This window comes from Ambystoma mexicanum, chromosome 3p (assembly GCF_040938575.1).
Source record: "Ambystoma mexicanum isolate Mex_15411 chromosome 3p, UKY_AmexF1_1, whole genome shotgun sequence".
NCBI lineage: Eukaryota > Metazoa > Chordata > Amphibia > Caudata > Ambystomatidae > Ambystoma > Ambystoma mexicanum.
Window position 1 is genome coordinate 1,205,030,460 of NC_090925.1, and position 16,926 is coordinate 1,205,047,385.

The following is a 16,926-nucleotide window of genomic DNA, read 5'->3' on the forward strand; positions in this document are numbered from 1 at the left end:
AATAATTCGTTAAGGAGGCTATTTCCCAATATTTATTAATTTCTTTATGTGATAGTCTTTCCAGTCTCACACATTTCTGCCTCAGGTTTCTGATATCCCCAGAGTATTTCTGAAGGCATTATCTGTACTGCCTCTTGGTGCAAATAGGGCTGCCCGGTCTTCCTCGCGATTCAATAGATAATTGGCCATAAGTATGCCGATGTGCCTCAGACGCACGCTACAAAAGCCTGTGTATAATGCACTGAAAAGGTTAAGTGGGTATAGGCTTGTGGGTGCGCTATGCACACTGTAGTTAGTGGGTATCGTTGAGCTGCGTTACACGTGTCAAAGCCAGGTACCCACTAAATGCCTGGTAAATTAGTAACTGTAGAAAGATGACACATAGATACGCGTTCTTCCCTAAATTACAATCATATAGAATAATATATTTGATTAATGATTTAGATAATATAAATTGTTTAATGAAAATGTCCACAAAACGTCAGCCGACACTTGTTTCGGCCATAAGTCGTTCTCAAAGTTGACATGATAATGATACAAAAAACATGATAGTTCAAAATGATTGAGAAATGACAAAAAAAAATTGCATTAGTGTATTCTAAACATAAAAAGCAAACATCAAAAATAAAAACATATTGTAAGTCACATACCCAGGTATTGGTTAAGTTGATTGTAGAAGAAGGACAGGTCAGAAGAAAACAGAAAATGACAACAAAGAAAAGAATAAGTTACTTCTTACCTTGTAACGTTCTTTCGATGGGATGTTCCTCCGACGTATTCCTTATCTTTGATAATTCGTCTCCAGTGTGCTGGCCTCAGAAATATTTTCTCTGTAGAGGGCGCTGCACGTCAACGTCTGCCGAGTCAATGTCCCTCGACAGCCACTTTGGCGCCGACGTCACCATGCCCATAAATAGCTACGCGCGGCGTCCGTTGCTCAGTTCCGTTTTGTAGCATAAGATAAGTCATGCCTGAATTGGTTATTGACCTTGAAGGAGAGTAAGCTGCAACCATAAGGGAAGTATTACTGTGGGGATGGATGGGAGGGGCGATAAGGAATACGTCGGAGGAACATCCCATCGAAAGAACGTTACAAGGTAAGAAGTAACTTGTTCTTCGAAGGGATTGTGTTCTCCGACGTATTCCTTATCTTTGATAGACTCCCATAGCAGTGGTATGTAATTGGAGGTGGGAGTAATAATGTCATGTATCCCTTTTAGGAATGAACCGAATGTAATACGGCTTTGCCAAATCTGGTCTCTTGACTAGTGGAGGAATCCAGTTTGTAAAATCTTGTGAATGTATGTGCGGACGACCATGTGGCAGCCGCACATATGTCTCGGACCGGTACCCCTCTTTGGAGGGCCGAAGAGGCTGGTTGAATGAGCCCTAGGATTCTGGGGTGGCTCTTTCCCTGCCAGTTTGTAACATTCCAGAATGGTCAAAATAATCCACCTGGAAATGGTATGTTTTGTTATAGGTAGTCCCAACTTGTGACCTGAGTATCCTACAAACAGTTGGTCTGCTTGCCTAATCCTCGCCAGTCTGCTGATGTAAAAGTTTAGAGCTCGCCTTGGGTCCAGCCTATGCAGCCTTTCTTCCTCTTTCCCCGGATGGGGAGGAGGGTAGAACGAAGGTAAGGTAATTTTCTGAGTGATGTAAAATTCCACCTTTGGGAGGAAATTAGGCTTCACCTGTAGGACAACTTTGTCCTTATGGAAAATTGTATACATTAAAACCGAAAATCAACAGACCCAATCAACTGAAAACCGTAAATGTCATCACCAAATATTCGGAGATTTAAGGCTTTTGTATAAACTACTATACAAGCATTGGGATTTACTTTTATTAGACAAGGACATTGCACCATATTTAACTAATAAACCAAGACTAATATTCACCAAATCAGTTACAATCCGAGACAGAGTGAGTCCATCTTTTTTTCGAATTCACAATGAATCACTGAAACATAAAACTACTTGGTTGTCCCCTCCAACAGGCTTTCACAAGTGTGGCAATTGCTCCATGTGCATATTTGCTGAGTCCAATATCACACAATTCACAGATGTCAAAGGCCACACTATTCAGATTAGAAATTGTATTGATTGCCACACAACACATGTTGTATATGCAATTAGATGTGTTTGTGCTCAAATCTATATTGGCTCTACTATTAGACAACTTCATATCAGAATACGAGAACACATCTCAAGTTTGGGCAGTCAAGATCCCTCACCTCCAGAGATTAATTATGCCATCACGGACAAGGAACTCCTGGCTATCAAATCTGCCTTTAAAGCCTGGGGGCACTACCATCTGGGGGCCAGACACACCATTACAGTCATCACAGACCAACGAAACCTGCAATATCTCAAAACAGCCGAGGCCCAGTCCTCGCGCCAATTACGGTGGGCCCTCTTCTTCGCCGAATATGATTATGTAATCACATTTCGACCAGGAGTCAGAAACGGAAAGGGGGATGCCTTATCTCGCATGGGCATAGATGAAATAGTATATACAACTCCAGACCCAGTACCTATTATACATAAAGACAAACTCTTGGGTATCACGACAGCCTTAACACAAGCAGAACTACGAAAAGAAATCCAACGGACAATGAATCCTGATGCCTACCTTGCATGGCAAACTCAAGGAGAACAATATACCATCAAGGACCACCTACCCTTTTTTAGGGATCGCCTATATATATGTATGTATGTAAGGAATAACAACAGCATATTATTTCAAACTATCACGATTCACTGATCGAAGGGCATCCTGGGATCGCCAAAACCCTAGTTACGGTGAAAGAGAACTTTTGGTGGCCTACCTGGCGTAAGGACATCATTCAGTATATTCAGTCCTGCGGTGTCTGCGCACAAAATAAATCACAGAAACAAAAACCATCTGGTCTCCTACAACCATTGGACATTCCTCCAGTTCCATGGCACACTCTTTCCCTTGACTTCATCACTGATCTACCGCCAAGCCAAGGGTTCAACAACATCCTTGTAGTTGTGGACTTATTCTCGAAGATGGCCCATTTTATTCCTCTCAAAGGCCTCCCAGACGCAGCCACTTTAGCAAAAGTGTTCCTGGAGGGCATGGTTAAGCTACATGGCTTCCCTTCGGTTCTGGTCTCTGATCGAGGCAGCCAGTTTGTTTCAAACTTCTGGAAAGAATGCTGTGCAATGGCGGAGATCGACGTTCGGCTATCTACCAGTCACCATCCCCTAACGGACGGCCAAACCGAGAGAACCAATCAGACACTCGAGCAATATTTACGGTGCATGCTGCACCACAAAGGAATTGGAAAGACCTACTATGGATAGCCGAATATGCATATAACAATTCTTTGCATTCAAGCACGGGACAAATACCCTTCAGTACCCTTCATGGCAGACATCCACGTACCTCTGAACTAGACCTTCCAGCCAGCTTAGAAATGCCAACGGTAAAGACTCTACACACAACCATTACTCAGGCTTTCAAAAGGGCAAAGGAACACCTTATTCATGCCAAAGAAAAACAAAAGAGATTTGCCGACCAACACCGGAAAAAGGCCCCTGATTATCAAGTAGGAGACAAAGTTTGGTTAGCCGCTAAATTCGTACCCATCAAGGGAACCCGGTGTAACGCTCACCTGATTCCCGTAGAGGCGCCGGTCTTGACTGGGCGTATACCGTATCTTCAAAGGTGATGTGTAACACACGGCTGGCTCTTTGGGCTGGACCTCTGTGCACTGTATGTCTGACTCGAAGGGTAAGATGTCTGCAGATAGAAAATATGGGATTAATGAACTGGGTTATTGAATGTCTCTCTCTTCTTCCCTTTCTCTTCTCCTGTAGAACCCCGAAGGTTAACGCTTTCACCTTAGGTAAGTGAACGCCGTGCTCTCCATCTGCCTCGGGGCAGGGTGCTGTAACCAGTTTCTTCACTGGATAAGGGGAGCAGGCCTCTTGACTTCAGAGGACTGCTGTCCGTCGTTTACTGCACGAACGGTAAGTTTCAAGTAATTCTAATGTCTTTAAAGTCTTTAGTAATGATGTCTCTTGTTTTGCAGGGTTCCGGCGATGGTGGATGACGGGCTGAAGTGAGTTGAAGATGGAGCCCGTGTGATGAATAGAAGCGCCTGGAAGCACGTAAGTAAGCGCTTGTTGCCTGCTTCACGATGCGCTCTAACTGTCGTTTTATTTTGCAGGTACAAGTTCGGAGCGGCTGCAGGGTGCCGGAATACCCACTGGGTTAGATGTGGAAAGGAGTAATGGCACGTGAGTATTAAAGTTCCCCAATGTCTTTAAACGCACCTTGTTTTGTCTTTCAGATGCGGGATGCAGCGCCGAAGGCCTCCGGAGCGTGCGAAGAGTTGGTACGCTTTTGTCTTTCAGATGCCGGAATGCAGTGTGAAGACCTCCGGAGCGCACGAAGAGTAGGTAAGCCTTTGTCTTTCAGATGTCGGAATGCAGCGCGAGGCGTTGGTGACAGCCGATGGACCAGGTAAGTGAAGAGCTGTCACTGAAGACCGTAATGCTAACCTGTTCTTTCTTGTCTTTATAGGTGTTGCTGAAGACTGGATTCAGGATGGTAAGCCTTTTTCCTTAGGCCAGGATCAGATGCAGAAGACACGATGAGCGTTCTGCTGCAGAGGATGCAGAATAACGCAAAGCAAGATTCATCCATCAGGTGTGGTTTAAAAAGCCTCCTGTAGTGCTTAGGTGTCTCCTTCCACAGCCACGCCTAGGTAAGAAAAGAGTTCCTGCCTTCCAGAAGAGTTCCAGTGTTCTGAACCTAGGGAGTGGCTCCTGCCCCACCCAACAAGAAAAGTAGTTCCAAACAGAAGAGGATCAGAGGCTCAACTGGCAGGCAAGTAAGCAGCATGGTCTGCTGCAGGTAAGTCCATCCAAGCATTATGAGCCAGGCGCTTCCAGCGCTGGGACTGGGCATATTTATGAGCCTGGTGCCACTGGCGCCAGGACTGGGTCCAAAAGGTCCCAATTGGGACTGGTTGGCACTCGGATCCTGGGTTATGGATCTGCTTCCAAGGGAGTTGGGAAAACCCTGACCTTTTGGAAGCAGAGATCATGATACCCGGACCTTTCATCCCAGGTTCTTAGGACCCTATACCATTAAGGCAATTATCAACCCAGCAGCCGTGAAACTGGATTTAGCACCTAATCTACAAATCCACCCGGTATTTCATGTGTCCCTCCTGAAACCAATGCAACCCGGAACACGGATTGGAACACCACCTAAGCCCATACTTGGTGACGGAGAACCAGAATTAGAAGTCAAAGATATCTTGAACTTTAAATACTCTAGGACCAAGCTATATTATCTTGTCGATTGGAAAGGATTTGGACCACAAGATAGATCCTGGGAGCCCAGTGAGAATATCCACGCACCACGTCTAATCAGGAAATTCCATCGCAACTTCCCAACTAAACCTGGGCCAGACAGAAGGAACACCATGGGAGGGGCCTTAGGGGGGGAATGCTGTCACGACCCTCGTCCAAAACCCCCTCTGGCAAACCCATTGGCCAGGTGGAGTCAGGACTCGGGCCTCTAGAGCCTGGCATCCTCTTCAAAAGCCCTCATGGGGCAAGTCCTGGCGCCTATGGCGCCAGGCTCATACACCATGAACAACAATGTGCTTGGGAACTACTTTATTGTATTGTCAGCCAACCTGGAGGCATCCACAAAGCTTGGTTCCTAAGAACCAAGCTATGCGGTCTAGTGTTTTCGGTGTGGCAGGCCTGGAACTACCTTCCCTGGTAATACTTTACCTGGGCTATATAAACCACACCCTGACTGCAGAACATGCTTTATGTTACTTTGCAGCTTGCAACGTGACGCTCACCGTGTCCAGCTATTCCCTCGAACCTCGGAGAAGCAGAACCTGCAAGGAGACAAAAGGAACATCATTAGCAGCAGCATCTTACCTGCAGTCTTCATCTTTAAACACTCGCAGCTACTGAGAACAGCTTCCTCGAATCTGCATGCCTCCCAGACAGAACGACCTGAAAGAGGAAGATAGAGGCAACATTAAAGAAAGCTGTAGAGACATTTACAAATTACGAACTGCTCAAAAGGCTTACCTGGCTGGTCGCCACTCGGCTGGCACCACTCCGGACATTCCACTCGCGCTGAAGAACACCGCGACCTACAAGGAAGGAAAACACAGGTTAACAAAGGCAATACTTCGCAGCGCTGCACATAGCGCTTACTTACCGCATCATAGCGCTCTTAATGCGCCATCATTTACCAGCGGGGCTCAACCAAGCAGGTCGCCGCGCTGAAGCTCTGCATACCGAAGGGAGAAAAAAGAGACATTTTAAACAAAGAAGGCATGCAGGATAGCAACAAAACTAAAGAACAGCAATAAGACCTACCTGAAAAATATCAAACGGACTGGCGTCAGTGAAGTAACTGGACCTCACTCACCCATGAAAGACAACGTGCCCCTGCAAAGAAGGCAGGATGGAAAGCATGCCTAATTCTACCACAAGGCAGAACCTTCCCCGCAGACCACATCAGGGCAAAGCTGAGAAGCATACCAGCGAGTAACCCAGCTGGGTGGCGTCCTGTGGATACCAGGTGAGCGTAACACGGACTCCATAAGCGCAAGCACACACGCGGAAGGGGACCCTGCTCCCATGGCACAGACAGTGACCAAATCCGACCTGCAGGATATCCTGCAGGCCCTCACAAAAGAATACCAGAAGGGCACAGAAGAGGTCATGAGAAAGATCACAGCCTTAGACAAACGGGTGGGAGAAGTTGAAGCAAGAACTGAAGAGGTGAAAACGACTCTGTGCGAACACGGTCACGAGATTGGCGAGGGCTCTGACAGAATCACGGCACGCAAAGCAAGATGTGAAGCCATGGAACTGAGGCAGGAGGAAGCCGAAAATCACTCCCGTCGAAACAACATCCGCCTAAGAGGAATCCCGAAGACCATCTCGGACGCTGAACTGACCCATTATGTCAACGACCTATTTCGCTTCATTCTTACCCTCCCTGACGATACCCCACTGGAGCTGGACAGAGTACATCGGACAAGGGTCAGAACAAACACAAATAGCCCGCCTGACGTCCTAGCCAGAGTTCACATTTACAAAGTTAAAGAAGAAATCATGCGGGAGGCCAGGGATCCCCCTCGAGTCCTCTTTAGAGATGCTTCTATCTCCTTATATCAGGACCTTGCAGCCATAACGCTCGCCAAAAGAAAGGCCCTGAAGCCCATCACGGACTGGCTCAGGGAAAGGAAAACGCCCTACCATTGGGTGTTCCCCACGGCCTTAGCTTTCTCCTGGGAAGGAAAGCCCTGCCTCATCCGCACCCTGCAGGAGGGAGAGAGGCTGGTAAACCCAGCTCAGGAGGGAGACACCCAGGTCCAGGACACACCAGCCCGGACAGCCCGAACAAGGAATAATGATCCCTCCTGGACCAGAGTGGACAGACGCCGAAAGCCCCGCGGCCCAATTATGAAACGGCTAGAATTGGCCGCTCCTCCCGACGTAGAGTTCAAGATGGGGACTCCAAGCAGAGGCCCACGTCAAGGGATACTCTTCAAGATGGTGCAGGGCAGGCACCGTGGGGATTTACCGACGATGGACTTGGAACTTCAGAGAGTCGCCGTTTCACCGAACAACAGTTGAGGCACCATTGCCTCCAAGCTATAAGGATGCATAGGCCCAGCCGGATGCCCCGTTGGCAGAAAGCTGACTATAAAGACTTGAAGTGTTGGGGGGGAGGTCAGATCCGAGGGACCACGATTAAAAACCTAACACCACACAGGGGAACCAACGTACCAGAGGTATTTCAACAGGGGCAACCCAAGAAACACACAATCAACTTTATCCCAAAAGATGGGGACCACTAAAGAACTAACCATGATAACGTGGAATGTGCAGGGGCTAAACTCAACCAGACAACGGAAATCGGTGGAGCAGAGACTGAGCCACCTAGAAGCAGACATTGCGTGCCTCCAAGAAACGCATCTCCTGCAACCAGATGAGGAAAGAATAAACTTTCGACAATACCCCAGGAAATTCTTTGCCTCCTCGGGGGGAAAAAAGGGAGGTAGCCATACTGCTCAGTCGGGCGGTGCCCCTAACCCGAATCTCAGTTAAACGGGACCCTAGGGGGAGATTCCTGCTGCTCAAGAGGCTCCTGGTAGATCTCCCGATCACCATAGCAGGAATCTACACCCCGAATACCGGGCCGGATCGCTTTCTCTGCAGCATCATCCCCACAATAACCTCCTTTACAGAAGGGCGCCTCCTAATCGGAGGAGACTTCAATCTCACCCCAGACCCTAACACGGACAAGACGCTTCCGCCTACTAGGGAAGACTTCTCCCGGGCACTGGGAATGGCTGAATTTCTGAGGGAGACATGCACGGTCGACACCTGGAGACTGGCTCAGCAGGGAGAACGAGACTACTCATTCTATTCGCACGTACACAGGGGTTATTCAAGGATAGATCTCCTGCTAATGACGAGCGCATTCTTCCCCTGCATTGAAGATGTACAAATTGGCCGCAGAGTCATATCTGATCATGCCCCACTTATAGCCAAGCTGCAAGTCTAAGGCCTCCCAGCACCTCTGCAGAAAGCCTGGAAACTCCAAGAGTATGTCCTAACAGACATAGCATCGGGCTCCGAACTACAAGACTCCCTGCTGAACTACTATACAGAGAATTCAGGTAAAGGGACCCTGGAACCCATGGTCTGGGACGCAATGAAGCCGGTCAGAAGAGGCGTAGCAATCAACTGCACAGCAGCACAGAAGAGAAGACATCAACTCCAACTCGCCAAGCTGGAGGAAGAAGTGAGGGAAGTAAAAGCGCAATACAAAGTTTGCCAGTCCAGGAAAGTAGGCAGAGAACTGAAAAAGGTGAAGACAAAACTTGAAATGCACCTGGCGGATAAGACGGCCCGAGCTCTAGGCTACACAAAACAATTCTACTACATAAACAGTAACAGGGCCAACCGCTTGCTGGTCCAGAAGTTGAAGAAATTGCATTCCCGGAACAGTATACTAACACTGCGGGACCGGAAGGGCAGACCCCGCTGGCCCTAACACGAGCAAGGAAGCACAAGCCCAATACTTACAATCAGTCCGACGAGACCCCCCACAACCACAGCTCGACACCTTAGAACACCCGATCACGGCGGAAGTAGCAGAAACAATCCGGTCCCTGAAAAACACAGCCCTAGGCCCGGGCGGTTTGACCGCCCAATTTTACAAACAATTCTCTCACATCCTGGCCCCCCGTCTGGCCTCGTTTTATAACACTTTCTTGGACTCCGGCTCCGTCACCCCTTCAATGGAGGAGTCCCTGACGGTCCTGATATTAAAACCAGGGAGGAACCCGGAGCTCTGCTCCTCATACAGACCGATCACACTATTGAACAACGATGCAAAGATCTTCTCTAAAATCTTGGCAAGCAGACTGGCAAAATTTCTCCCAGAGCTGATCCACCCAGACCAGACGGGATTAATTCCAGGTCGGAGCACCTTTGACAACACCAGACGCACCCTAAACATTATCGAATCTGCCGGAAGAACGGGCTAGCAAGTGGCATTCCTGTCACTAGACGCAAACAAAGCTTTCGACATGCTAGATTGGGGATACATGGAGGAAGCATTAAAACACTTAAGCTTCGGGCCAAAGTTCCGGAAATGGACCCTGGCCAACTACCAGCACCCAACCACAGAGCTAAGAATAAACGGCACCAAATCATCCAGAATTCATATCACCAGAAGCACGCGACAGGGCTGCCTGCTATCCCCGCTCATTTTCATATCTATGGAGCCATTTGCATGCAGATTTCACCAAAACCCCCTAATAAAGGGCCTAAAGGTGAGGGGGAACATACAAGATAGCTTTGTACGCAGACGATGTCCTACTTTCCCTGACCGAGCCCAAATCATCCCTGGAAGCGCTCTGGAGTGAATTGGACAACTTTGGAGCGGCCTCAGGGTTCTCCATCAACCTCGAAAAATCCACGGCCCTTGGAATCAACATCCCAGGAAGCACAACAGAAACATTAGCCACCAGCCACCCCATCCAATGGGCCAACTCACACTTCATCTACCTGGGAGTAAAGATCCCAATGAAAATAGAGGAAGCGTACAAGCTAAATTTCTCCCCACTGTTCAAGGAGCTCCAGGAGGACCTAGCAAGATGGCAAAAACAAGAAGTGTCATGGCTGGGTAGAATAACAGCAGTAAAAATGAACTTGGTACCAAGACTGCTCTACCACTGCCAAGCTCTCCCAATCTCGATCCCCAGAAAGGCCCTGCAGAGACTCCAAGCAAATATGATGAAATTCATCTGGGAGGGAAAGAAGCCGCGAATAGCCTAGAAAGTGGTGATGAGGAGTAAAGGCTCGGGAGGCCTGGTGGCCCCAGAACTAGAGAGATACTGCCTTGCCGCCCAACTCTCGCCAGCTTTTATCTGGAACCTAACCACCAATAAGCCTCGCTTGGTGAAATTAGAAGAAGATTGGGCCCAAGGCCCCCCGGAAGCGCTCCCGCACATCATCAGACCCATTGACCCCCCCGCCCAAAGAGGGGCCATTAACCGCAACCAAAAACACAGTGGAGAGCTGGAGGAAGGCGGCCAGGCGGTGGAACCGGAGCAGCACAACAGGTCCCCTATCCCCAATCTGGGACAACCCGGACTTCACCCCTGGCAGAACGCATAATGACTTTGAGCACTGGAAACGGGAGGGCTGAAGCACGTGGGAGACTTCTATGCGGAGGGAGCCCCACTTACTTACGAAGAATGCAAGGCAAAATGAGGGGTGCCAGAAACAGAAAGATTCCGTTACACACAGATCCGACACTGGCTCTCACACAAGCCTGTGCGATCTCAGGGCTGCAGAGAGCTAACAGCGCTGGAACAAATGCTCACAACGCTTCCCCCCAGAGGGAAAACATCAGCCCTATACAAATTACTAGACAGAGCGGACCCCGCAAAAAAGGAGGCTTACATGGAAAAGTGGGAAAGGAACATCGGCAGGACAATTGAAATGGAAGAGTGGGGGCACATCTGGACCAGAACACAGAAGAGCTTGAAATGTGTCACCAACAAGGAAGGGGCGATCAAAACTTGCTTTAGATGGTATTTAACCCCAGAGACCCTGAACAAGAGCAACCCAGTGATCTCCCCGCAATGTTAGAGAGGGTGCACAGTCACAGGCACGCTATTTCATTTGCCTTGGCATGCCCAGCGGCCATTAAATATTGGAAGGAGATTCTGGACCTTATCAAACAGATCACAGGACTAACGATCCCATGGGACCCGGGAATAGTCCTACTGGGGGAGCACAGGGGAGGGCCAGTTTCCACTGTCCGGCAACCTGGCAAACCTATGCTCACAACTACTCACAGCGGCAAAGATAGCTATGGCAAGGCTATGGAAACATCCAGAGGGCCCGGCTGTGAGCCTGTGATGGGCCAAATGCTGGGACATCGCAGTAGTGGGAAAAATAACTGCCATCCGCCTGGGGAACAGAAATAAGTTCTTCGACATTTGGGCCCCCTTTCTAGACTATGCGGAACGATTCCCAGGAATGGCTAGGAAACCACCGCCCCTTCGCTGGTTAGATAAATATGACTAACGCAAACCCAAAACTGGTCCCCTGGCCTACACCTAGCTCGCCCCCCCGAGTGATGTTAACTCGGGCACAGGAGCAGCAGAGGGCAAGACGAACTATCAGAAGCATCCAGTGTCAATCAAAATTCAGCAAAACCCCCCACGCGAAAGACAAGCCCCAAAACAGTTCCCCCCAAGGACTATAGCACCCCTGATGACTTTTCCCCCGGTGCTCCCCCTTACCCCCGGAACACCATCCGGTTATGTTTTAGTTATGTTTTGGTTATTACGAGTATCTCGAAACAAACTGTGTAAGAAGTAAATTAATACACTCGAGAATGTATGTTTACTGATAAAAACAAATAAAAAGATTAATTGAAAAAAAAAACATATTGCAACGAGTTAAAATATTTCCTTACCAGACTATACATTTCATTCCGGAAAGGGGAAGGGGTGACCCACACGATGACCAAAGTAAAGGTAGTGCTGTTTGAAAAACCCAACAAAGATCCTACAAACTGTGGATCCTACAGGCCCATTCCATTACTAAACACAGATGTACAAATGTACACTGGAATTCTAGCAGAAAGACTTAAAGGAGAACTGCCCTGGGTTATCGGGCAGTATCAATCAGGCTTTATCCCTGGGAGACAAACATGGGGCAACACAAGAAGGGTTATTCACCTCTTAGAGAAACTAGAAATGAACCGACTCCCAGCCACCCTGATCTCCCTTGATGCTGAAAAGCGTTTAACAGGGTGGAGTGACCCTATTTATTCCAGGTGATGGAACGGATGGGGTTTGGTCCAGACTACATACAAATGGTAAAGGCAAATTATAGAAACGCCTCAATCAGGCTGGCAGTGAACGCACAGATCTCCGATACCATAAGAGTAGAACGAGGAACCAGACAGGGCTGCCCTCTATCCCCATATCTATACACCATCTATCTTGAACCCATGTTGGCCGCAATCAGACAAACCCAAGAAATTAAAAGGGTCCCATTTGGAGGGAAGCTACATAAAAAGGCTGCATATGCATAAGATATGCTTTTGACGCTGACGGACCTGGGATCCTCCATCCCAACCCTAGTCAGAATGCCGAGGGAACAGGAAAGGGTGTCGGGCTAAAAATAAACATGGGCAAATCGGAGCTGCTAGAGGTTGGCCTCTCCAGGGAGATGGCTGCCGCCCTTCAAAGGTGTTCACCCTTTTGCCCCGCGGAAGGTAGCATAACATATCTAGGGATTAAATGAACCAGTAGACTCTCAGCACTGTACAATGCAAATCTCCCAGATCTAATCAAAAAGACACAAGCAGACCTGTCCAAATGGACTCCGCTGTGAATAACATGGCTGGGAGGCATAAACACGGTAAATATGGTGACACTCCCTAGGCTCTTATATAACTTTCATTCCACCTATCGTGGTCCCAAAGGGTGTTTTCCGTACAATGAATTCAATAATCTCCAGATTTATCTGGCAAGGTAAAGACCTGAGGATAGCTTTAGATTTCCTGATGACTCTGAGACAGAGCGGGGGCTTGGGGCTGCCTAACCTATTTCGTTACTACGCAGCCACCCAATAAAGAATAGTGCGGGAATGGTTCTCCGATAGCAAGGACAAAATATGGGCTAGAATGGACAGAGCGGTGGCAGGGTTCCCTTTGGTTGGGCTACTGTGGCTACAGGGGACAGATAGGCCCCCCAGTGCAAGGCAGAGTAGGGTACTTTGGGTCACGTGCAATATCTGGGACAGGTGGCTCAAAAGGGGACACTTGTCAACCATTACCTCACCATTTACTCCTATGTTTAACAACCCCGACTTCTCCCCGGGTATGGGAAAAGGTTTGTTTAGAAGGTGGAAGGAAAGTGGGTGTGTGAAAATCCAAGACATGGTGTGGGAAGGAGAAATTGCAACCTTTAAATATTGCAAGACACAGGTCAGTCTTTTAGAGAAAGATAGGTACGAATATATGTATATGTTAATGTTAAAGGACATTTGTACTGCACACTATCACCACCGGAGGGGTCCCCTGGCGCTCTGGCTGCTCTGAAAGAGGAGGGGAGGTTGAGTTAGTGGGAGGAGGCAGGAAAAGTGCAAGAGAGTAGTGATGTGCTGTTGGCGGCCTCAGCCCGGTGGGTCCGTTGGCTGGGCCTGGGGTGTTTGCGGCCGGTAGTCGTCGTGTAATTTTGTGCAAGACTATGTATGTTTTTGTTTTGTTGTTGAAATGTAGTGAAGTTTGTGCGGTGTGTTGTGCTGTAGATTTTGGTTGTGTTTGGTTTGGAGTTTGAGAGGTATATGCAGAAAGGGAAATTGTTAGTAGGGTTGGTTAGTTTGCGGTGATATAGATTTATACCCAGGTGAGGCACTAGTTGTGTCCGAAGGGGATTAGACAGGCAGAGACTAGGCCTTTAACTAAATTTGAGTCCACTCGAGGGACAAACAACTGGTTTCAGATCTATATACTATTCTCCTAGAGTGCAGAGATAAAAAAAAAGAAGTGGCCCTATCAGATACTGCACTGAAATGGTTAAGTGGGTAGAGGCTTGTGGGTGCGCTATGCACACCGTAGTTAGTGGGTATCGTTGAGCTGCGTTACACGTGTCAAAGCCAGGTACCCACTAAATGCCTGGTAAATTAGTAAATGTAGAAAGATGATACATAGATATGCGCTCTTCCCTAAATTACAATCATATAGAATGATATATTTGATCCATGATTTAGATAATATAAATTGTTTAATGAAAATGGCCACACAAAGTCAGCCGACACGTGTTTCGACCATAAGTCGTTCTCAAGGCTGACATGATAATGATACAAAAAACATGATAGTTCAAAATGATTGAGAAATGACAAAAAAAATTGCATTAGTGTATTATGTACATAAAAAGAAAACATCAAAAATAAAAACATATTGTAAGTCACATACCCAGGTATTGGTTAAGTTGATTGTAGAAGAGGGACAGGTCAGAAGAAAACAGAAAATGACAACAAAGAAAAACTAATTATACAATATGTTCAACGTAGTGTGGAAAATAATTAGTACCACACCTGAATTTGCAACCTTCAGCAAAGGGTGTGCAATAACAAAAACACATCGTGGCAGAACCCGTGGTCAATACCATGCTCACTAAGTATTGTGATAGGGTCATATGTTTTAGATATCTTTCAACCATGCTGGATTAGTCTCTGGATTAGTCTCTAATTGTAGTGTGTAAAAGCATATAACGTGTAAACTCATTTAGTTTGGTAAGCTAAATGAAAAGAAAAAATTTCACATTCATGGAACCAGTCATATTCATTTAAAATTTAGAATTTCGAAAATTACTGGAAAATTGAGTTCTCACCTATTCTCTTGTTAATGCAGAAATTGTAATATTTAGGTGCAAACTAATTCAGGTATATGTGTTGCAGATTCTGGAGAAAGTTATCTGCAAAAATTAAGAGAAGCATAGACGAATACTTCAGATAAAATAGGTGTCCAGAGTATATGAAAATATACTGTAGGTCCAAAATCAGATATATAAAAAGAAATACAAAATATATATAGTGTCTCACTAATATTCGTGTATATATGATTAAGGACGGAACGTGCATATCGAGGTGAGTATTCTCCAATGGTCACAAGTATGCATGAAGTTATCTGTTAAATGCAAGGAAAGGGTGTTGTCACCAATTTATGCAATGAACATTGCCTGGTGGGTTTAATCATGTTCATTATGCTTACCTAAATAAAAGGGCTCGATCCCTGGATTGTCCGATGTAAATCTCAAATTCGCGGGCGCTCTCTAACGCTCGTTATATGTGGGCAGTCACGATCGTGGCGTTGTTCCATTGGTCCTGACATGACATGTTTCTTGCGCATGCGCGGGTTGGAGACAGCTAATCTCCAGCACATGCGTGGACACAAGTAAGATGTGTCCGTGCATCGCGCATGCGCATTGTCCAAGCCGCACTCTGAGTACGGCACTAACAGTGCACACGCGTGATGCAAATATCATTAATAGTGGTTTGTTGTACAATCTATCTCGATTTAAGAGAAATATCATTAGTAGTGGTTTGTTGTACAATTTTACTCGAGCTGAGAGAACTCAATTTCCTCAAAAACAATGCAAAATAAAGTGTTCCTTATTAATTGTATCTACTAACAATTTTGATTGTTATAATACCAAGCATGACACAATGTTGATTGAAATGGTGCGCCCCGAGCTGAAATATATCTACAGAAAAAGCTATGTAGTACATACATGTTCATACAATAAGATTCATGCTGTTCTCTGATTATAAGAATACAAACATCTCATTATCCGTGTTGAGACCTTCTTTTGTGCAGCGAAATAGGCAAATGCATTTTGCCTCCAGTTGTCTTAGTTTCAATGACAAATCACCACCTCTTCTCCCCAGACTGGCCTTTATTAAGCCTGCAAAGTGAATATCATCCTTATTGTCTGCTGATGTTTGGTTTACCAATGGATGGCAAGAGGCAGTTTGGGATCTTGACTGCCCAAACTTAAGATGTGTTCTCGTATTCTGATACAAAGTTGTCTAATAGTAGAGCCAATATAGATTTTAGCACAAACACATCTAATTGCATATACAACATGTGTTGTGTGGCAATTAATGAAATTTCTAATCTGAATAGTGTGTCCTTTGACATCTGTGAATTGTGTGATATTGGACTCTGCAAATTTGCCCATGGAGCAATTGCTACATTTGTGAAAGCCTGTTGGAGGGGACAACCAAGTAGTCTTATATTTCAGTGATTCATTGTGAATTCAAAAAAAAGATGGACTCACTCTGTCTCGGATTGTAACTGATTTGGTGAATATTAGTCTGGGGTTATTAGTTAAATATGGTGCAATGTCCTTGTCTAATAAAAGTAAATCCCAATACTTGTATAGTAGTTTATACAAAAGCCTTAAATCTTTTTACATACACCATCTATTTAGGCCTTTCTGAATGGATTGCATCGAGTAACCTCTTTGTAAAAATCTGTTAGATAACAGGTCACAATCCTTGCAAAAATCCTGGTCTTTATTGCAATTCCTACGGGCCCTATAAAATTCACCCATTGGTATATTCTGTATGGAGGATGAACGGTGGCAACTGGTAGAATAAAGAGTCGAATTGACCTCTGATGCTTTTCGATATGTTTTGGTATTGATCATACCATCTTCAATGTAGATCCTAAGATCAAGAAAATCTATTTGTTCCTTGCTGTGTTGTCCTGTAAACTGGATTCCAAAGGAGTTGTTGTTAATATATGTTAGAAATTGATCTAATTGTGCAGTTGTACCAGACCATATCATACATATAT